At 43.4% G+C, this 23,538-nt stretch overlaps 1 protein-coding gene across 1 annotated transcript in view; it reads left to right on the forward strand.

Moving 5' to 3' along the window:
- Positions 1 to 23,538, forward strand: part of LOC103999784 (uncharacterized) — a 44,216-nt gene that overhangs the window by 15,119 nt on the left and 5,559 nt on the right. The window lies entirely within an intron of this gene.

Raw genomic sequence — 23,538 nt, forward strand, 5'->3', positions numbered from 1 at the left:
GATAAATCTGTTTCACCACCCTCAAACATAGGGATCCCCGACAATACCGCATTAAGGCTTCATCGTCGCTGCACACCTTTTGCCCTTCCTGTAAGACCTCCCATCTCGGCTGTAATGGTGTGCCCGGGGTTGGGTCGAGCCGAGTCGGTTAGTTATTGTCAATGTCGTGAAAGGCCGAGACTTCCCTTGCACAAGTCAACCATCGACCTCGACCTTTCCCCTCCTTGTCTCGAGGGGCACCTTGTGCTCTTGGGATCCTCAGAAGGCTCTGACACTGCTGAAAGAGGACTTCCACCTACATCTGACTCCTTGGACCTCCTTACCCTTGTGGGATGGGATGCCCTCTTCACAATGACTTTGTACTTCTTCGGTCAGTCGGTGCTAGTGTGATGGTCGGGCCGAGTCGAACTCAACTCCTTGTGTAGCGCCTCGCAGACGGAGGTTGGGACTACCAAGGTAGTTGCATTCAAAGAATGCAGTTCTGTATTTGCAAAAAGGGTTGATACATTGAAACTACAGAAGATCAAAGAGGGAGGTGGTGAAGGGTTTGGGTCGTACCCTGAGAAGTTGGACTGAAACTCGCATCGACCAACCAGTCCTCGTCCATCTTCTGAATGGCCTCGGACGAGGAGAGAATGTCCCTCAGTCGAAGCACCTGGTCCCCTTTATTCGACAGTAGGGGAGGAGTAATATTAATGGAGTGTGCTAACCAGGCAAGGTTGAACCCCCAATCCTGACCTAGACTTACAAAAAAGAAACTCTCATTTCAACTCTTATTATTCAAGGGTGCACCGACTTCGAAGCGCCCTCGAGCAATCAAATAGTAGTTGTTTTTCCCTTTGCACAATTGAAAGCAAGCTATAAAAAGCTTGTGGGTCGGGATGATACTAGAGTGCTTACATTCTCTGTTGAACACTACTAAATAGCGCATGGAGTTGGGCACCATCTGAGACAGCGATATGCCCCACCATTCAAGACATGATACTATCACTGGGTGAAGAGGAAGGTGGAGTCACGCCTTGAGGGCGTCTCAGGACAAACTCAAAGACCCGAGCGCTGGATCGTACGGATGCTAGCTAAGACGAGGAGTCTGCTGCTCAAACTTGGTGGAGATAGAATATTTGACTCGCAAGCGTTCCAGGAATAGAGCGCTTACCATTTAGTTGTAGACTTGTAGTCATGTGAACCCTTCATCGACTCTAAATTTCGTAGAGCCCTAGGGTCTATGGGAGTTATCCCCCCTGACGAGGGAGAGGCCAAGACCCCTTTCTCTATCGAACTATCAGAGGACAGGGTTTTGCCTAAGTCGTGTGACACTCTTGCGTGTCCGTCCGCAAAGGTTAGCCTCCCCTAAACCTCCTATGGTCCTTTAGGACGTACAAAAGAGAAAACGAGTTAGAGAAAGCGTCTCACTCGGGATCCACAAGCAATCATTTTAGTTAGCACTTCATAGCCAATACAAATTACAAACATACTTCACAAGCTCTGAACAGTCGCACAACAAAGGGTCCAAAATGGTCCACTACAGATCGAAATCCTCATAAGTGCCCACATGACACAACCTTTGTTTGTAAGCCTAGGACGACCACTAAACCAAAGAAAATGAAGCTACTAAGCCTATTGCTAGCCCTTTATATGTTGTGCAAAGCATAAACAAAATCAAAAGACATGGACATACATAAGCATTACATCGAACACTCCGTTTACAATTTTGTCCGTGACATTCTCCCCCACTTATTCCTTCAACGTCCTTGTCGAAGCCCTTGCTGACGCTACAACTCTTCCCATTTGGTGAGTCTTTAATCTTCTGCTCCAGCTGCAATGTGCCTGTTGGCTCCCAGCTACCCTTCGCTGCTGTTGTTGAGTAGTTAAACTTTTAATTCGCCATGCTGTTTCAACTCGCCAATGACTCTAACTTTAGTGTGGGGTTGGTTGAGTTGTGTTGATCATTATTGGTTCCTGTAGATCCTTCAGATGAAGGAAAAGACCATCCTTAGTCTCTCAAATGCCTCATGCTGCTTGAATTGGGTGGATGCTTGTTGGAGCTTTAACTAGCATTGCCTCGCAAACTTTTGAAGTTTTGGGTCCTTCCTCCACAAAATTTGCCCATCGACTCTTTTTTCACTTAGTTGTCACTTTCAAGTAGATTCGCATCACTTCCGCTTTCGATTGACATTCTGTTGGGAAATGAAGCAGATAATCTGCTCTTAGTAGTACTGATCACCATTGGTGAGGATTTGACAACTATTGTCTTCCATTTGGTTTCTTCGAAGGGTCTTTGAATATGTGCAGAGCTCCTCTACTGGATATATAAGAGAATTAGGGTACTCGGTTTCGCCCATTCTCTTAAGAGTTGAGAAGACAAAAGTTACGTGACTTCGCTTGCCTTCTTGAGGGTTGTACTCTATGCATCGAGTTGGTTACTAGCCTTCGCTTGCTCTTTGCTCACACTTCTGAAGCTCTCGAAGTGTTTGCACTTCTTGCGTTGAGTTTGCTACTGTGATTCACTTTCTCAATGCCATCGAACTTCTGGAATGCAAGAAGTTTTCACCTCAACTTGGAGCAAGTCTCTAATAGTTTTGGTTGCCTTTGGGATTGTACCGTCTTCTCCATTATCTCTGCCGCCTACTCCACTGAGTAGCAAAGGTACATCACTGCGTACTGCCTGCTTCGTTCCTTGGTCGTGCACTCTTGCATTGACTCGAAGTCCTCTACTTTCGGTTATCTTGATGAGAAGCTCGTTGACACTAGTCTTACGAAGTTCCCTGGCCTCTGCCCTTCAGCCTTGTCTCGGTACTTGGAGTTTGCCTTCGTATTCTCCACCTCCTCGGCTTCTTTCAAGACCAAGCGCTCCCCCTCCATGAGAGCAAGGGATTAATGAATTCGCGGAAGTCCCGCTTCTATGGTACCATGGTGCTGCCATTCCCATGGCCCTACTATCTATTGCCTCGCATCAGCATCCCTTTCTTTACAATCAGTAGATCTGCCTCTATGGCACTATGACACTCGTCCGAGTCCACCCCCATTCTAACCGATGCTTTGTTTTGGGTAGCTAAGTCCCTTTGGACTCGTCGTCGCTTCCTTGCCCCTTTCGAACCTTTGCTTCAACATATTTGTGTTCTTCAAGTAGTTCCCCTTGGTCGGTGGAAAGATATATTGCAACTCCCATGCTTGGCCTCCGCCATCATGTTGTAGGGTTTGCACCGATTCCGTTCTACTTAACTTTCTTGGTAGTAACGTTCGCTTACTCGGCTTTGTCCTCTGACTTGCCAGGCTCCTTTAAGCGAATATGAGCTCTGGAGTAGTCCAACTCTCTAGTCGCTCTGATCATACCTCTGTGTGATCAAGTCCCTCCCATAAGATTCACTGGTACATGCATTCAGTATACTCTCTTGGCGGTACACAGTCCCCATATGCTGATGACCAAGGCTTTTAATCGATACAAAATTCGATGCACGCACGGAAGACCCGCATCTCCGATACCATGACATTCACTCCTTGAATCCATAGTCTTTCTTGCCATCGTGTTGTTCACTGAAGTGAAGCTCCCAGTAGCTCCGATCATACCTCTGTATGATCTAGTCCCTCGCGGTAGATTCATGTGTATTATATTGCCACGAACTGTTCCACCACGATCCACTGCACCATGTCACCTCCTGGTGACATCTCCATTACATTCTGATCCTTGTAGGATGAACTCGAATTGTGATCCTTCTATGTGTGGCCTTTGCCAACACATTGCAGGGCCTCTTTCACCTTCGATTATGTTCGCTTCTTTGGTAATCGATCTTTGTCCACCCGCTCTTGGGTCACATCTAGACAAAGCACACCTTTAGGACAGTCCGTCACCTAGTAGCTTCCGAGCTCCACCGACTTCGCTAAAATTGGTGCACTATTGTCTGGATCCTAGGCCTTTGCCCCTACCAGCACAATCTCCGCTGCGCACTGCTTCCTTTATAGTGACTTGAATGACAGCACTGTGGTGTATTCTTCAAGAGTACCCACCTCCACGTCCTCTTGCCCCATGCAAGGCCTTCTGAACCCAACTTCGCCTTCGCAAGTTGAGTCACCTTCGTTCCTCCATCAATTGCTTCTTCGAGATAAGGTACATGTGCCTAGAAGCTCCCTTCGTCTTTGGCACCATGCAAGATGAGTCCACTCCATCAGAATGAAGGACCCATGGAACGACATGATCCCGCTCTTGCCTCTACAAGAGTTCATATCCTTGACCTCTGTCCAAGGAAAGCTCTGTGCCTCCGCTCAATGTTTCATCTTCTATGTCGTCTCTCTTCGTGCGGCTTGGGTATTTCGCTAAGTTACATCTAAGTTGTTCCGCTCCTCGATTTGCATTGAGTTGGTGGTGGTCCTCGCGCCTACCATTCCACGGGTCAGCCCTCCATTGAGTTCGATCTCCATATTGGCTCCAAGTGTGCCTTCATTTTGTGTTGCCTTGGGTCGCTCTCTCACTTGATCTCACAAAGCATTTACCAATGCATTACCTCATGCGAGATCATGTGATGACTCCTCGCCACTTGCTCGGTCCGTTGAGCTTTGTCGGGTTGTTCTCTTTAGGTACTTCTCCTTAACATGTGCGGTCCGTTGCACATGATTCTCCCTTTGGAGAACCGAGACTTATCTCTCTAAGATATATGTCTCGTTGGAGCAACTTCTCTTCACATTCTTCCCTCTGGAAGTTTCGGAGACCACCACCCTCTTGGACTACTCTGCTTTGCTGAACAAACTGTGCATTGTTCTAACCCCGCAAATGCACTTGCTAGATTGGGACTCCTTGCCAATACAGCCCCTGTTGCACCCCTCAAGGCCTAGCAACATGCTGAACTCGCTGCACACTTCAGCCTCTTACGGACGTATCCTTCTCATGCTGAAGAGAAAGTTTCAATGCTCCATGACGTCGAGTTTCGGTCGTCTTAGGATGGCCACGAATATTCCATCGTTCACAAGACCTTGCATGAGTACCGAATTCTTCGAGTTAGCAATTTCCCTCACCTCTATGAGTTTTGCATAACTCTTTCAGTCACTGAACAACCCATTCCACCTTGCATGGTCTCATCATTTACCAAGCGCCTTGCTTGCCTTAGCACCATCAAGTATGGTTGCTAATGTCGAGCCGTAGCTCGAACTCCACCATCCCAACCTTTGTGCGCTACACATTCTTCTAAGCTTGCTTGTCCTCATGGTACCTATTGCGTGAAGAGTTGGTCATTCCTTTGAATGTCAATTTTAGATACCCGCTTCTCTGAGCGACTCCTTTTCCTTACATCTTCAAACCCGTTTCCCCAAACGGTTGCACGTGCTAGCTGCCCTCAACGCAACGCCGTTATGTCACGGACTTAGCTGGTTTTGCCTAAGTCGTGCGACACCCTTGCGTGTCCGTCCGCAAAGGTCAGCCTCCCCGAAGTCTCCCATTGTCCCTTAGGACCAACAAAAGAGAGAACGGACTAGAGAGAACGCCTCAATCGGGATCCACAAGCAAACATCTCCGAAAAACACTTCATAGACAATGCAAATTACAAACATACTTTACAAGCTCCGAACAGTGACACAACAAAGGGTAAAATGGTCCATTACAGACCGAAAATCTCTCGCACGTGTCCACATGACACAACCTTTATTTACAAGCCTAAAGAGGCCACCAACCCAACTAAAATGGGACTATTAAGCCTTCGGCCGCCCCTCTACATTCTGTACAAGGTATGAACATGCCAAAAGACACGGACATACATGAGCATTACATCAAACATCTTGTTTAGAAGTTTGTCCGTGACATTCTCCCCCACTTATTCCTTCGACGTCCTCGTTGAAGCCTTTGTCGACATTGCAACTCCTCGCCTTTGCTAAGTCTTCAATCTTCTGCTCCAGCTACAATGCGCCTCTTGGCTCCCAACTGCTCTCCGCTGCTGTTTTTGAGTAGTCGAACCTTTGATCCGCCATGCTGCTGCAACTCACCCATGACTCTGACTCTGGTGTGGGGTTGGCTGAGTTGTGTTGATCATTGTTGATTCCTGCAGATCCCCCAGATGAAGGAAAAGACCATCCTTACTGCGCCAGTCTTTCAAATTCCTCATGTTGCTTGAACTGGGTGGATGCTTGTTGGAGCTTTAACGAGCATCGTCTCGTAAACTTCTGAAGTTTTGGGTCCTTCCTCCACAAAATTTGCTCATTGACTCTTCCTTCACTTAGTTGTCACATCCAAGTAGGTTCGCATCACTTCCGCTTTCGATTGACATTTCGTTGGGAAATGAAGCGGACAATCTACTCTCAGTAGCACTGATCACCGTTGGTGAGGATTTGACAACTATTGTCTTCCATTATCTTCGAAGGGTCTTTGAACATATGCAGAGCTCCTCTGCTGGATAGATAAGAGAATTGGGGTACTCGATTTCGCCCATTCTCTTAAGAGTTGAGAAGGCAAATGTTACTTGACTTCACCCGCCTCCTCGAGATTATACTTCATGCATCAAGCTGGTTACTGGCCTTCGCCTGCTCTTTGCTCACACTTCTGAAGCACATGAAGTGTTTGCACTCCTTGCGTTGAGTTAGCTACTGTGATTCACCTTCTCAATGTCATTGAACTTCTGGAATGCAGGAAGTTTTCACCCCAACTTGGAGTAGTTCTCTCATAGGTTTGGTCGCCTCTGGGATTGTACCGTCTTCTCCATCAACCCTGCCGCCTACTCCTCTGAGTAGCAAAGGTACAGCACCGCGTACTGCCTGCTTCGTTCCTTGGTTATGCACTCTTGCATGACCCGAAGTCCTTCACTTTCGGCTATCTTGATGAGAAGCACATTGACACCGGTCTTACGAAGTTCTTCGGCCTCTGCCCTTCAGCCTTATCTCGGTACTTGGAGATTGCCTCTACATGCTCCACCTCCTCGGCCCCTTTCACGACCAAGCGCTCTCCCTCCATGAGAGCAAGGGATCAATGACTTTCACAGAAGTCCCGCCTCTGCGGTACCATGGCGCTGCCATGCCCATGGCCCTACTATCCGTCGCCTCGCATCTGCATCCCTTTTCCTCACGATCAGTAGATATGTCTCCGTGGCACTCCTCTGAGTCCACCTCCATTCTAACTGATGCTTGATTTTGGGTAGCTAAGTCCCTCTGGACTCGTCGTCGCTTCCTCGCCCCTTTCGACCCCCTGCTTCAACATCTCTGTGTTCTCTAAGCAGTCCGTTTGGTCGATGGAAAGACAGACTACAACTCCCATGCATGGCCTCTGCCATCACGTTGTAGGGTTTGCATCGATTTTGTTCTCCTTAGCTTCCTTGGTAGCAACGTTCGCTTACTCGGCCTTGTCCTCTGACTTGCCGGGCTCCCTTAAGCGAATATGAGCTCTAGAGTAGTCCAACTCTCCAGCTGCTTCGATCATACCTCTGCATGATCAAGTCCCTCCCATGGGACTCACTGGTACTTGCATTCGAACTTTTCCCTTGGTGGAACCCAGCCCCCATATGCTGATGACCAAGGTTTTCATCCGATGCAAAATTCGATGCACGCACGGAAGACCCGCCTCTGCGGTACCATGGCCTTCACTCCTTGAACCCATAGCCCTTCTTGCCGTCGTGTAGTTCACCGAAGTGGAGCTCCCAGTAGCTCCCGATCATACCTCCATATGATCTAGTCCCTCCCGGGACTAAGTCGTGTGTATCGCATTGACACGAGCTGTTCCACCACGATCCGCTGCACCATGTCGCCTCCTGGTGACATCTCTATTGCATTCTGATCCTTGTGGAATAAACTCGAATTGTGAACCCTCCATGTGTGGCCTCTGCCAATACATCGCAAGGTCTCCTCCACCTTCGATTTTGTTCGCTCCTTTGGCAATCGACCTTCATCCACCCACTCTTGGGTCACACCTAGATGAAGCACCGCTCTAGGACAGTCCGTCGCCTAGTAGCTCCCGAAGTCCACCGACTTCACTGTAATTTGTGCACCATTGTCTGGATCCTGGGCCTCTGCCCCTACCAGCACAATCTCCGCTGCGCACCGCTTCCTTTATAGCAACTCGAATGGCAACACTGTGGCATATTCTTCAAGAGTACCCGCCTCTGCGTCCTCTTGCCCCGTGCTAAGGCCTTCTGTACCCAACTTCGCCTCCGCAAATTGAGTCGCCTTAGTTCCTCCATCAAATGCTCCTCCGAGATAAGGTGCATGTGCCCAGAAGCTCCCTTCGCCTTTGGCACCATGCAAGATGAGTCCGCTCCGTCAGAATGAAGGACCCATGGAACAACATGATCTTACTCTTGCCTCTGCAAGAGTTCATGTCCTTGACCTCTGTCTAAGGAAAGCACTGTGCCTCTGCTCCATGTTCCAACTTCTATGCTGGCTCCCTTCATGCGGCTTGAGTATTTCACCAAGTTACACCTAAGTTGCTCCGCTCCTCGTTTTTGCATTGAGTCGATGGTGGCCCTCGCGCCCACCATTCCACGGGTCAGCCCTCCCTTGAGTCCGATCTCCATATCGACTCCAAGTGTGCCTTCATTTAAGTTGCTTTTGGGTCGCGTCCCCACTTGATCTCGCAATGCATCCACCAATGCATTCTCTCAAGCGAGATCATGCGACGACTCCTCGCCGCTTGCTCTGTCCATCGAGCTTCGTGGAGTTGTTTGTTGAGGTACTCCTCCTCAACATGTGAGGTCCGTCTCACATGATTCTCCCTCTGGAGAGCTGGGACTTATCCCTCCTGGATAACTGTCCCATTGGAGCAACATCTCTCTTCGTTTCGGAGACCACCATCCCCTTGGACTACTCCGATCTGCTGAACAAACTGTGCATTGATCTGCCTCCTGCAAACGCACTTGCTAGATTGCGACTCCACGTCAATACAGCCCCCGCTGCACCACTCAAGGCCTAGCAACATGCTGAACTCATTGCACACTTCAGCCTCCTACGGACGAATCCTTCACATGCCGAAGAGAAAGTTTCAATGCTCCATGGCGCCGAGTTTCGATCGCCTTGGGATGGCCACGAACATTCCATCGTCCGCATACAAGCCCATGCAAGAGTACCAAATTCTTCGAGTTAGCAATTCCCCTCACCTCTGTGAGCTTTGCATAACTCTTTTGGTCGTTGAACAACTCATTCCACCTTGAATGTTCTCATCCTTTACCAAGCGCCTCGCTTGCCTTGAGCACCATCAAGTATAGTTGTCAACGTTGAGCTGTAGCTCAAACTCAGCCATCCCAACCTTTGTGCGCTCCACATTCTTCCAAGCTTGCCTGTTCTCGTGGTGCCTCTTACGCGAAGGGTTGGCCATTCCTCTAAACGCCAATCTCGGATGCCCGCTCCTCTGAGCGACTCCTTTTCCCTACATCTCCATGCCCGTTTTCCCCCAAACGGTCGCGCGTGTGCTGACTGCCCTCAACACAGCCCCGCTAGGTCCCCCACGTTTGCATGCTAAGTGTTTCTATGAGTGCTTGTCCCGCTCTGATACCATCTGTCACGGACTTAGCTGGTTTTGCCTTAGTCGTGCGGCACCCTTGCGTGTCCGTCCGCAAAGGTCAGCCTCCCCGAAGTCTCCCATTGTCCCTTAGGACCAACAAAAGAGAGAACGGACTAGAGAGAACGCCTCAATCGGGATCCACAAGCAAACATCTCCGAAAAACACTTCATAGACAATGCAAATTACAAACAGACTTTACAAGCTCCGAACAGTGACACAACAAAGGGTAAAATGGTCCATTACAGATCGAAAATCTCTCGCACGTGTCCACATGACACAACCTTTATTTACAAGCCTAAAGAGGCCACCAACCCAACTAAAATGGGACTATTAAGCCTTCGGCCGCCCCTCTACATTCTGTACAAGGCATGAACATGCCAAAAGACACGGACATACATGAGCATTACATCAAACATCTTGTTTAGAAGTTTGTCCGTGACAGTTAGGTCCCTCAAGTTTGCATGCCAAGTGTTTCTATGAGTGCTTGTCCCGCTCTGATACCATATGTCACGCACTTAGCTGGTTTTGCCTAAGTCGTGCGGCACCCTTGCGTGTCCGTCCGCAAAGGTCAGCCTCTCCGAAACCTCCTATGGTTCCTTAGGACCTACAAAAGAGAAAACGGGTTAGAGAAAGCGTCTTACTCGGGATCCACAAGCAATCATTTCAGTAAACACTTCATAGCTAATGTAAATTACAAACAGACTTTACAAGTTCTGAACGGTCGCACAACAATGGGTCCAAAATGGTCCACTACAGACCGAAATCCCCACAAGTGTCCACATGACACAATATTTGTTTGCAAACCTAGGACGAATACCAAAACCAAAGAAAATGGGGCTGCTAAGCCTACTGCCAGCTCTTTATATGCTATGTAAAGCATAAACAAAACCGAAAGACAAACATACATAAGCATTACATCAAACACCCCGTTTACAATTTTGTCCGTAACAGATTGACGGTCGATGGACTAGGAAGAACTTGTGCGAGAGGGGAGAGATGTCCTGACCTGAGGTGCAGAAGTTGGATGGTGGATGACCTAAGGATTGACTCGCCTTTCGAAACTAGAGCTTAGAAGGAAGCTTCCGAAATGTTAGGGCTCAAGCAATGAATGAGCCTCACTAAATGGACTATGGGAGGTTTATAGACGGGACAACCTCTCTCCTCTTCTTTGCGATTGGCATAAAATGATTGACAACCTCACTAATGGCTCAAGCAATGGAATGATCCGAAGGGACACTCCCCTATTGCTAAGGCGCCAATCAAGGAATATATAAGGAAATCTCCCTCTCTCCCCCGTTGTTGAGACATTAATCGAGGAAGATATGAGGAAATTTCCTTCTCTCCACTGCTGAAGCGCTAATAGAGGAATGATTGACATGATCATGTCCCAAGGATGCCACTCGAGTGTCTCTCTCTCCTACATTATTAAGGCATCAATTGAGGAGGATATGAAGAAGATATTGTTAGGACTCTAGCTAGGAGAGTCCTAATTGAGAGGGACATTCATGTAAAACCTACCTAAGCCAACCCCTATTAAAGAGGTGAAGTGGCCGGCTAGGGTTAGGAGATTGTTTCTTAGAGAAGAATTAAGAGTTGTAAAGGACTAGGAGTCTTGAGTAGAAGTCCTATTAGGAGTTGGTTAGAAGTAGGAGTCTTGAGTAGGAGTCTTGAGTATGAGTCCTATTAGGAGTTAGGGTTTAGAAACCCTATAAATAGCCATGTATTCCTCCTCTTTTGATAAGCAATAGATGAATCTTTTCTGCAGCCTTTGAGCAACAACTTGGAGGGAGGAACCCCTATAGAGTTCCAAGGTGGCCGATCCCCTAAAGAGATCAACCCCAAGTTTAGAATCTGCAAGGGTTCTAACACTTGGTATCAGAGCAGCGTTCTTGGCGTCTCGCTGCCCTTCCACAGCCATCCATCAACCCTCTACAACCGCCCAAAGCAATTCCCACAATTGCTTAAGAGATCGTTGCCAAATTCCGCCGTCATCTCCACCACCACGGATCATCCTTTGATCTCCCCGTGAATTGCAACAGGTTTTGGTTTTCTACCTTACTGCTGTTGCAATTTAGTTATCCTTATTTGAAAATCCCAAAAAAATTATTCCTATATTGCTGCATAAACTTTTTGTCATAAAATTTTTATCTCTACGACAAAAGATGCATTGCAGAATTCCAATCGTATAGCACCGTCTGTTTGATCTTGCTACTGTGTTTTTTCTATCCAAATCTCTACGAAATTTTTATGACATCTTTGACATTTCCTAACAGCAGATTTCCTTTGGTTTTGTCAAAAAATTCTCAATATAAACCATTGATATTTTACGTCTAATCTGCTATACTTGAAAATCTGCACTGTAAAATTTCAGTCGCATATCACTGTTTATTTGATCTTAATACTACGTTGTTTCTATCCAAATCTCTACGAAATTTTTATGATAGCTTTGACACTTCCTAACAATGGAATTTCCTTTGGTTTCATCAAAAAATTTTCAATATAAACCACTGATCTTTTACGTCCAATCTGCTATACTTAAAAATCTGTGCTGCAGAAAATTTCAGCCGCATATTGTTGCCTTAACCCATCTATTTGCAATCTTTTTTGAATGAAATTTCTTATACACTTCATAGATCATCTTGGCTTCCATCTAAGATTGATCTATTAAGAAATTCATCTCTAAAAACGATTTTGTGTTGCTGCAAATTTTCGTCGTAACCCGCTGAAATTTCTCGACGAGAATTCTGCAATCGCAACTTGCACCAATTTCCTTGCTGTTATACTACCGAAATTTTCTTGATTAAATTAGATATCCTTGCTGTCATATAAACTGTGATTTTGCTATCAATTCCCTCCTCAATTCTCTCAAGTTTTTGGTGGAAATTACGTCAAGAAATCGTTGTTTCTTCGACGACAATTCTAAACGGTTTCTTCGACGACAATTCTACTCTTACAAGACAGCACATACTTGCTGCAACTTCCACTTATTTCTATCAAACCTTTACTACCATCTACCACAGATCCAAAACTTTTATCTATAGCCCTAAAACTCCACAAAACCACACCCTTAAACTGCACCCAAAATAGCCACAAAACAAGCCTAAACCGTAGCCTACATCCACCGATCTACCAATCCTTTCGACCATCACCTCTCTCAACCAATATATGCCTTTAACCCGACAACAAAAGAGAGATCTTAACATCACAGATTTGGCGGCATATACTATGGCATCTGAGGAGGTAATCAATTCTAAATTCGAAGCCTTCGAGGCGCGAATGGAGGATAAGATTCGGATGCTCTTTACCGAACTCAGATTGGGCCGACCACTAAGCCCGAAGAAATCACATCAAGGAGAGAGCTTTGCCCAATCGCACCAAGCCCAAAGATATGACTTCCAAGAGAGGGGAAGCTCTATGACCAACCCCAACTATCCATGCATGAGAGTGGACTTCCCTAAATGGGAAGGAGACCCGATTGGTTGGATCTCGTGCGCGGAGCGATATTTTCGGTACCATAAAATCGCGGATGCATCTATGGTGAAAATTGCAGCTATACATCTTGAAGGGGATGCTATACAGTGGTTTGACTAGTTTGAACATACTTATGGAGTCCTTTAATGGCGACAATTCAAAGAAGGACTGCTGATCCGCTTCAAACCAACCGATTACGAGAATATTGACGGACAACTAGCAAAGATCCGACAAACCTCTACCATTCAGGAGTACCAAACCAGGTTTGAAAGGTTATCTAATCAAACTCGTGATTGGTCTCAAAAACAGCTATTGAGGACCTTCATTGAGGGCTTGAAGCCGGAGATCCGAGGAGAAGTTAAAGCACGACAACCATATACACTTATGGCAGCCATCTCTTTCGCACGACATCAAGAGGAGCAATTGAACCATGAAGCTCAGAGGACTAGGGTCGCTCCTCAACCAGTAATATTAAAGCCCTCAGCCCCCCCTACTATCGACCAAGTCCCTACACCAAAGAGGTTAACAAGAGAAGAGCTTCGGGAGCGATATGCGAAGGGGTTGTGTTGGCATTGTGACAAGCCGTGGAGCCGTGAGCATCGCTGTAGTAAAGGGAGACTTCTTATGAATTGAACCAATAGAAGAAGAGTTCATTGAACATCCAGAAGAGAGCCTTGAACATGAAGAAGAAGATGCAGAAGAAGAGCCATAACTGACCGAAGTTACGGTACATACACTAGCCGGCTACTCAAACCCGCAAACGATGAAAGTTGGAGGCCTTCTCAAACAACAATCGATCACTGTTCTCATCGACACGGGCAGTACTAATAACTTTCTAAACAGTAAGGTTACTATCCAGATGGCCTTACCTATCGAGAATTGCAACAGGTTTGACGTTAAGGTCGCCGATGGATGGATTTTGAAGTATGATTGTAGGCGCCCGCAAGTGAAACTGTTGCTGATCATGAGGCCTTACCAAGAGATAATTGCATATTTCTTCCTTCTCCCTCTTGATGATCATGAGGCCATGCTTAGAATTAAATGGTTGACAACATTAGGTGATATTTCTTGGAATTTTATGCAACTAATTATGAAATTTTATAGTAAAGAGAAACAGGTGATACTGAACGGGAAACGTGGGGGTGACGCAACGACGATTTGCACACAACAAATAGATAAGGTTTTGCATAAAGCATACAACGACTTTTTGGTACAACTTGAGCAGCAAACTAAGGGAGAGCCAATAGAATTTGAAGATCTAAACCTACTTCCTTTGCTTGCTGAATTTTCAGATATATTTGACGAACCGCACAACCTACCACTTACCCGTCGGCATGATCATTATATAATGATTCTTTCAGGCAAACCTCCAGCAAATACTCGGCCATATCAGTATCTACATCTCCAGAAGGATGAAATAGAAAGGATTATAAAAGAGATGCTCGAAACAGGGGTTATTCGGCCAAGTTGCAACCTCTACTCTTCACCGGTGCTACTTGTACGCAAGAAGGACGGAACATGGCGAATATGCGTTGATTACCGAACTCTCAATGACATAACCATCAAGGATAAATACCCTATTCCAGTAGTAGATGAATTGATAGATGAAAGGCAGCACAAATCTTCACAAAGCTGGACCTTCGATCCGGGTATTATCAAATACGAGTGTACAAAGAAGTCATACCGAAAATCGCCTTTCGAACACACAACGGCCACTACAAATTTTTACTTTCTTCAACAAAAGGTGGAATATATTGGGCATATCATATCAAAGGAAGGTGTGGCAGTGGACCTCTTCAAAATTTAAGCAATACAAAACTGGCCGACCCCGAGAAATATAAAATTGCTACATGGCTTTCTGGGTTTAATAGGCTACTACCGCAAGTTCATGAAAAACTATGGAAAGATCAGTGCACCACTTACTTCCTCACTGGAAAAAGATGTCTTCCAATGGTTGGATAGAGCCTCCGTTGCCTTCGACAAACTTAAGGCAGCCATGATGACGACGCCGGTGCTAACACTACCAGATTTCAACCGACCCTTCATTATTGAGGCTGACGCATCTGAAGTCGGAATTGGAGTCATTCTCATGCAAGATGGTCGACCACTCGCATACACTAGTAAAGTATTATCTCTCTCCCATCAAAATAAGTCAACATATGATAAGGAGATGCTCGCCATTGTGCGCGCAGCAACGAGGTGGAGACCCTACTTGATTGGTCGACGATTTCAAATTAAAATCGACCGTAAAAGCCTCAAGTACTTTTTGGAGCGAAAGATATCATCCCCTGAGCAGCAAAAATGGGTAACAAAACTTCTTGGATTTGATTATGAAATAACTTACAAAAAGGGGAAAGAGAATGTTCTTGCAGATGTGCTTTCGCAGCTACCCGAGCAAGCTGAAGTTTCGACCGTTTCACTTCCGACCAGCGACTTCCTTGAGGATATTAAGATGGAATGGCAGGAAGATTCAGAGACTAGTAAGATTATAAAAAAATTGGAAGAAGCACCAAGCTTCGTGGCTCATCACAATTGGGACTCAAAAGAATTACACTATAAGGGACGCATTGTGCTTATGATAAATTCTACTTGTATCTTCACGAGCAGATTTTGGACAAAGTTATTCCATATGCAGGGTAATAAATTGAAAAGGAGTACGACATATCACCCACAAATCAACGGCCAGACAGAAGTTGTAAATAGGTGCTTGGAGACAGCCCAAAGCCACCCATCAAATATGACTATCCAAGGAGAACTCCAGACCCAACCAAGTGTCATTATTGATTGACGGATCGTGACTCGATGACGACGACCCACTACTAAAGTGCTAATACAGTGGGTGAACCTACCAACAGAAGATGCCACTTATGAGAACTATGACAACTTGAAGATCAAATTCCCAAAATTCATGAATCATCAGCCTCGAGGACAAGGCTGATTTGAAGAGGGCGGGTCTGTTAGGACTCTAGCTAGGAGAGTCCTAATTGAGAGGGACATTCATGTAAAACCTACCTAAGCCAACCCCTATTAAAGAGGTGAAGTGGCTGGCTAGGGTTAGGAGGTTGTTTCTTAGAGAAGAATTAGTAGTTGTAAAGGACTAGGAGTCTTGAGTAGAAGTCCTATTAGGAGTTGGTTAGAAGTAGGAGTCTTGAGTAGGAGTCCTATTAGGAGTTAGGGTTTAGAAACCCTATAAATAGCCATGTATTCCTCCTCTTTTGATAAGCAATAGATGAATCTTTTCTGCAGCCTTTGAGTAGCAATTTGGAGGGAGGAACCTCTATAGAGTTCCAAGGAGGCCGATCCCCTAAAGAGATCAACCCCAAGTTTAGAATCTGCAAGGGTTCTAACAGATATGCTCTCTTACCTCCCATTACAGATGTCGATTGGGGAAAGCAGACTCTCCCCTTCTTGCAATAGAGCCACCTTCCGCGATTGAGGCTAGTGTCCCCTCGGGACAACTTTGAAGAGATGCGAGTCGGGAAGACCCGATTTGCACTAGAATATTTGCTACGGCGGAGGCACAAGACAAAATGCGTCCAAGACGCATGAGTCGGAAAGACCTGACCCACGTAAAAAGAAATCCGCAAATGAGTTAAGAAAAATCCACGTAAAGAGAATCAGGTCAAATGGTGCTTGAGGCGCATGAGTCAATTAAAATCCAACTTGCGCCAAGCGAAATCCATTACAGCGGAGGCACAAGGCGAAATGTGCTCGAGATACATGAGTCAAGAAGACCCGACCCGTGTAAAGAGAAACCCGCTACGGTGGAGGATCGGGCCAAACGATGCTTGAGGTGTATAAGTTGAGAAATATTTGGCCCGCGCTATGCAAAATCCGCCACGACAAAGATGCAAGGCCTAATATACCCGAGACGCCTAATTCGTAAAAACCCGACCTATAGGATGAGATCCCAAATGCTCTCGTGTTGAAAAAAACCAAACGATACACTTTGAACCCAAGAGCCCCGAAGTACGCCTTTGGAGGCGACAAATGATAGGGAATATACAATCAACTAGCCATCGCTCGCTACACCAATGCCACATAAGGCCCGTGGGAGGAAAAAGGCCCAAATAACTCGACACATGCTTGCTTGCGTGGATAGGAATCTAAGAGATAGCTCGGGTCAGTTGTCGAACTATTTCCCCTGCAGAATATTCATAAGAATATTCTCAGGAATCCAGGGGTTAGCTCGGGTTGGTTATCGAACTGCCTCCCCTATGGAATATTCACAAGAATATTCCTAGGAGTGCATGGGGTAGCTCGGAACGATTAGGAACTGTCGACCCTGTGGAATATTCGTAAGAATATTCTCGGGAGTCCAGGGGTAGCTCAGGATCGTTATGAATTGCCTCCCCCGCAGAATATTCATAGGAATATTCTCGGCAGTTTAGGGAGCAACTCGGGTCAGTTATAAATCACATCCCCTATAAAATCTTTATGGGATATTCTATCTTCTCATGGTCAGGTATAAAAATACACCCTCAACTTTTGATATGGGGATTAAGAGCTAAAGAAGTGGACCTCAGTACTAACTTAAGCGTCAGAGGGAGCGACTCAGGAAGATTCTCTCAACTTCGGTCTTTTTGCAGGTAACGATTCAGGAGAAGGTGCTCTCCACTTCAGACAACTCCACCTATATGGATCAGGGTCACATTATGCTGACAAAGACGTCAATGACCTTTTCTCCTAACAATAGTCAAACTTATTCAAGCCTTGAGATTCACTTAAGGTCGATTAAAATTTAACCGTCACTTCTAGTCACTATATTCATACTTATTATCATAACTTAACCTTGTATTCAAGTCCGCTAATGCACTTTGGCTTGTTGTACTGAAGGATCATGCATTTTTGCTACAAAATATGCTTAAAGTAGACATTAATGCTTATGCATGCTTAACCAACTTTCGTAGAACATTGTGAATTATATTGGAAAGCATGTACTTCAATTTTAAAACCTAAAAATATAAGTATATCATTTATCATATTTATGAAGCATAGATATTATAAATCATATCACTGAGTGAGGGTAACATATATATATATATATATATATATATATATATATATAATTTTTGTTTCCATTGTCATGCTAGTTGTAATTCTATGTACATGAGACTCAAGCACTATAGTAATGGTTGAAATCTGATTGTTATCGATGGACAACTTAGATTTGACCCTTTCTAACGGTCAGATCTATTTGAAAGGGTTTTTAAATATTTTCCTCCCCTCTTTCACCCCCTTTCACTTTCTCATACTCTTGTACTCTCAATCTCTTTCTCAGTCACTTCTTTCTCTTATTCTCACATTTGCACTCTGTTAAAACTTCACAAATTACAATTTGTGAATTGGATTAAACTTAGGAAGTTAATTAGGGAGGATTAATACCTAATTTAGAGGAAGAACTCTCTAATCAATGGTCTGAAGACAACTTCTCAATAACATTCAGCAACCCGTTCAGTTCGGAGACATGGCGACGACATGGACAGTAGTGCCTCGATCGACGATAGCAACCATGCCAGGGAGTCGATGGTCTCGTTTACATTGTTTGAGGGTGGTGCATAGACCACTCTAATATAATAGATATTAACGATATTTAATTGACCCAATATGAATCAAATTTCGATTAAATACATTGAAAAATATACTAATCACAACATTAACATAATTAATTAATTCCTAATTAGTCCTCTTTAACAACTATAAATATGTCAAACATCCTGATAGGTATTAAAGACATTGAATTGACTCAATATTGATCAAATTTTGATTAAATCATCATTAAAACCACTAATTATTATATTAAAAAAACTTAATTAAATCCTAATTAAACCTACTATACCATCATAAACATATAAAACATCATAATATGTATGTAATGCAAAGATTTGACCCATTAAGTGTCTAATTTTGAAAAAATCAGTATTAAACACACTACTCATTAAGGTTTTTAATTTCGAATAATACCGGTCCGTCAGCAGACTGGTACACGTACCATCCTCCACCGGGCGGTAGCATCGATTGTGGCTGTTTCCGTTCGTAAATTGGTCGGTGACGGAGAAGAAAGAAGAGGAAGAAGAAAAAGGAAAACCTAGAGATTCGGCGCAGCGATGAAGCCTCGGCAATGTCACGGGAAGAAGCGATTTCTTCTTCCCAACAGAAGAAACCGAGTGAAGTGATGCCTTTTTTTTTTCGTGCGGGGAAACCGAGCGACATCGCCTCAGCGACGTCGCCTTTCCCTTTCTGGTTTTTTTTTTTTGCGTGGGGAAACCGAGCGATGTCGCTGCCTTTCCCTTTCTTTTTTTTTTTTGCTCGGGGATCGCGACGTTGCCTTTCCCGATTTTTTTTTTTCGTGCGGAGAAGGAAGGAACCTCCTCACGTAGGTAGAGCCATCGTTTTTTTTTTACTTATATATATATATATATATATATATATATATATACACACTGAGTGGTATATTGAAATGTACCGCTCGGTATACTTATATCATACCATACCATACCGAATAGAGCCCGAAACTCCGGTACGGTACAAAATTACAAACCTTGCTAATCATAACATTAAAAGCCTTAATTATTCGCTAATTAATACTATTCTACCATCATAAAGACCTCAAATAACTTATTAGACATTTTGTATATAGAATAGGCTTAATCATCTTATAAATCATCAAAATCAAGAAAAAAAAACCTACTTTTGATTGGAGAGTTCTTTCTCTAACTTAGGTGGTAATCCTTTCTAATTAGCCTCCCAAGCTTGATCTAATTCACAAATCGTAACTTTGTGGAGTTCAAAAGAGTGCAAATAAGAGAGTGAAAAAAATATGTGAGTGAGAAAGTGATTGAGAGAGTGGATAAGTTAGAGAGAGTGAAAGAGGAGAGACTGAGAGGGTAGAAAAGATTTTAAAACTCTTAGATTTGGTTCAAACAGTTAAATGGATCGTTTGAATTCAACAAATCCTTGCCATTGAACAGTATCGATCAAAATCTGATTGTTATTGACCAGTACAGGTCGGTAACGGTCGGATTTCAATCGTTCCGGCCGATACATACCCCATATCAGGCGATATCCCTTGTTATGGACCGTTCGGTATGGGGTAGTCTGTGTGTTGGTCCCCTATCGGATCGATATGTACTGCCTGGTACAAGTTGACGCAGTGAACTATGGTTTTTTTTAATGTTTAGTCATGCTTTTTGGTCTTTCAAATGCATCTAGCACTTTTATGAGGGTTACACAAGTACTCCATCTTTTCATTGGCCATTTTCTTATCATCTATTTTGATGACATTCTCATCTATAGTAAAGCCAAGGATGAACATCTTCACCTTCGTTGAGTTCTAAAGACCCTTGGTAAGGAAAAACTCTATATCAACTTGAAGAAATGTTCATTTCTACAATCACATGTCATTTTTCTAGACTTTATAAATTGTATGAAGAAGGGTGAATTTAAATGGACCAAAGCTGCCTCCTTTGATAAGATAAAAAAAAAAAAAATGACACAAGCACCTATTATGCAACTTTCAGATTTTTCTGAAATCTCTGAGTTTGCTTGTCATGCCTTTGGGTAGGAATAGATGGAGTGTTTAGTCAAGAAGGTCGTTCTATTACATTTTTTAGAAAAAAATTAAATGGGGCCTGACAAAAATATTCTACCTATAATGAGTTTTATGTGGATGTCCAAGATTGGCGACATTACTTGTTTTCAAATGAATTCATCATATATTCAGACCACCAAGCCCTACGATACATTCAATCACAAAAAAAAAAAAGGATTCGTGACACATTAAGTGGGTTGAGTTCCTTTAAGATTATACATTTGTCTCAGCACCAACTAGGGGTTAAAAACAAATCAGTTGATGCACCGAGTCAAATGGCACTTGTTTGGCACTCTATGACCACTGAAGTGATAGGATTTGAACACATATGAGATGACTATATGTCTTCTCCTTATTTTAAAAAGATCTCTGCAACATTATTAGAAGGGTCAAGATTAGACAACATACATTTATCATCTGTGATAGATTCTTATTTAAGGGTGTTCTTTTGTGTATTCCCAATGGTTCAGTTCATTATTTGGGAAATGCATGTTGGAGGGGTTACAGGTCATTTTGGTTAATATAAAACCATTATCATGGTTGATGACAGGCTTTCCTATCCTAGCTTCAAGAGAGATGTGGCTCACATCATATCTCAGTGTTGTACTTGCCAATCGACTAAAGGAAGAAGACATAACATAGGATTATATACACCTTTGCTTGTATCTCATTCCCCTTAGGAAGACCTTAATATGAATTTTGTCCATGGTTACCATGAATCCTAAGGGGCTATGATTCCATTTTTGTTGTGGTGGATCCATTTAGCACGATGGCAAACTTTATGCCATGTAAGATAACTATTGATGCCTCACATGGAAAATTTTGAACACAAAGTTACAGTTCACTTCAACATATCAACCTCCAACTAACAGGCAAGCTGAGGTAGTTAATAGGAGTCTAGGTAACCTTCTATAATATCTAGTTGTTTATCATCTGTTCATTTGGGACCGAGTACTCTTTTTTGCTGAGTTTGCATATAACAGTATATATAATAGGTCTACTAGCCTTAGCCCTTTTGAAGTCATCTTTGGACATCAACCTTGAAAATCTATTGATCTTATTCTTATTCCTTCAAAAGCTAGACCTAATGAACCTGCTGAGTCCTCCAAGACTAATACTGAAATTCAAGAAAGGAGAAGTCTACTATAGATGTTTATTGCAGGTCACAAGAATTCAAGAAGGGAGATCTGGTAACTATGAGAGTTCAACCCGAGAGGTTTTTGTGAGGAATACCAAAAGAGCCTTATGTCAAAAAACTTTGGTGCTTATAAAATCTTACAAAAATTAGCTTAAATGTCTATGAACTTGACATTCCACCATATCTTGGCATTATCTGAGTTATCAATATTGAGGATTTGACACCTTATAATGAACCACCAAACGCTACACCTCGCCTCCAAAATACCCAACCTTTTGTGTTGTCAACTCCACAACCTATAATGCCTTCCCCACCTATACCCCAGCTATTAGAGGAGAAAAGAGGAAATAGAAGATATCTTGGAAAAACAACATGTCTCGACTCGTAATAGAGGATATCGGAGATTACTTATCAAATGGAAAGGACAATCGGGTTTAGACTCCACATGGATCACAAACGAAGAACTCCAACAACTCAAACCCTAAACTTTACGATCAGTACTACCTCATCACTTCATCAGAGATGTGGATACTTTCAAGCTAGGGAGAGTTGATGGAGGAAATCAAGTCACATTTCACAAACGTGGAAAGAAAAAAGGCTGGTCCAATTGACTTTGGATTGATGGTTAACTCAAGCTTAGGTTCAATTGACAGATTCGGGTTTCCACATGGCATCATCATATGCAATCATGATCTTATTTAATAAGATTACCAATAAAGAAGGAAGGAAATAAATAAAAAAGAAGATTGCAAGAATCATCATCTTACAAAAATGGAAAAGCATCATGCACAAAACAAGAAGATTATTTTACAGAATCATCATCTTGTAGGTAAAACATCATGTACAAAGAAGAAATATTATTTTATAGAATCATCATTTCTCAAGAAAGGAAAACTATCGTGCACAAAGAAGGAAAATTATTTTACAACACAATTCTGGAAGCTGATATTCTCAAAAGATGATAGGATTCAATGGATTGAATCATTTTGGTGCAATTTAATTTTCTTCCTTGTTATATACCTCCATTTTTTTGTATCTGTAGCCTATATAAAGAGGCCTAGAATTGTAATATGATCATCATTCTTTAAATGAATAATAATAATATTGTTTGTAAATTGTGTGAGTGGTGTGAAGCCATTGTTCTCCCCCAATGTGAGTAGGAGGATTTGGAGTGAATGCAAGACTATCCGTGTGTTCCTTTCCTCTCTAATCCTCTCCGAAGCCAACTCGTCATGAAGACCTGTGGATCGACCTCTAACTCCCCTATGTCCTTTTAACTCCCTCGTTGGTTAGAAGGATGTCTTAAAGCCCACCTCCTTAACCATCTTAGTATGTGTTGAATTCCAGCACTTGTCCTTTATTGCTTCGATTAATATTTTTAGAATTTTTTTTTTGTTTCCTCTCTCTGTGTTTTAGTCCTTTTTTAATTTATTACCCACCCCCACCCAATTCTCTCATATATTAAGCCTTCCCCTAGGGTTGTCCGACATCAACTAGTCCACCAAAAGGGGAGTTGCTATTGTGTCATGTCAGAGTATTTTGAAAATTATGAAAAGGTGGGGGCACCCCTTGGGAAATAGGAAAACAGGCACTTCCTCTAAGGAAAAACTCAAATAGAGGGTTGTTCCCTGGAATTCACCCTGAAAAATTATCTTTTATATTTCAATTTCATTTTTTGTGACAAGATTTTTATTGTTTTTAATTTTTATGTGATTTTCATATGCTCTAATTTCACTAATTCAATCTAATGATCTTATCAATCCCATAATATTGTCCCTAGCCAAGAGCAATCTTGGTATCAATCTTGCACAATATGTTTGGAATAATTACAAGGGATAGTAAAGATTCTAAAGAATATCTGACATCCATATTTAT

Source organism: Musa acuminata, chromosome BXJ3-10 (assembly GCF_036884655.1).
Source record: "Musa acuminata AAA Group cultivar baxijiao chromosome BXJ3-10, Cavendish_Baxijiao_AAA, whole genome shotgun sequence".
NCBI lineage: Eukaryota > Viridiplantae > Streptophyta > Magnoliopsida > Zingiberales > Musaceae > Musa > Musa acuminata.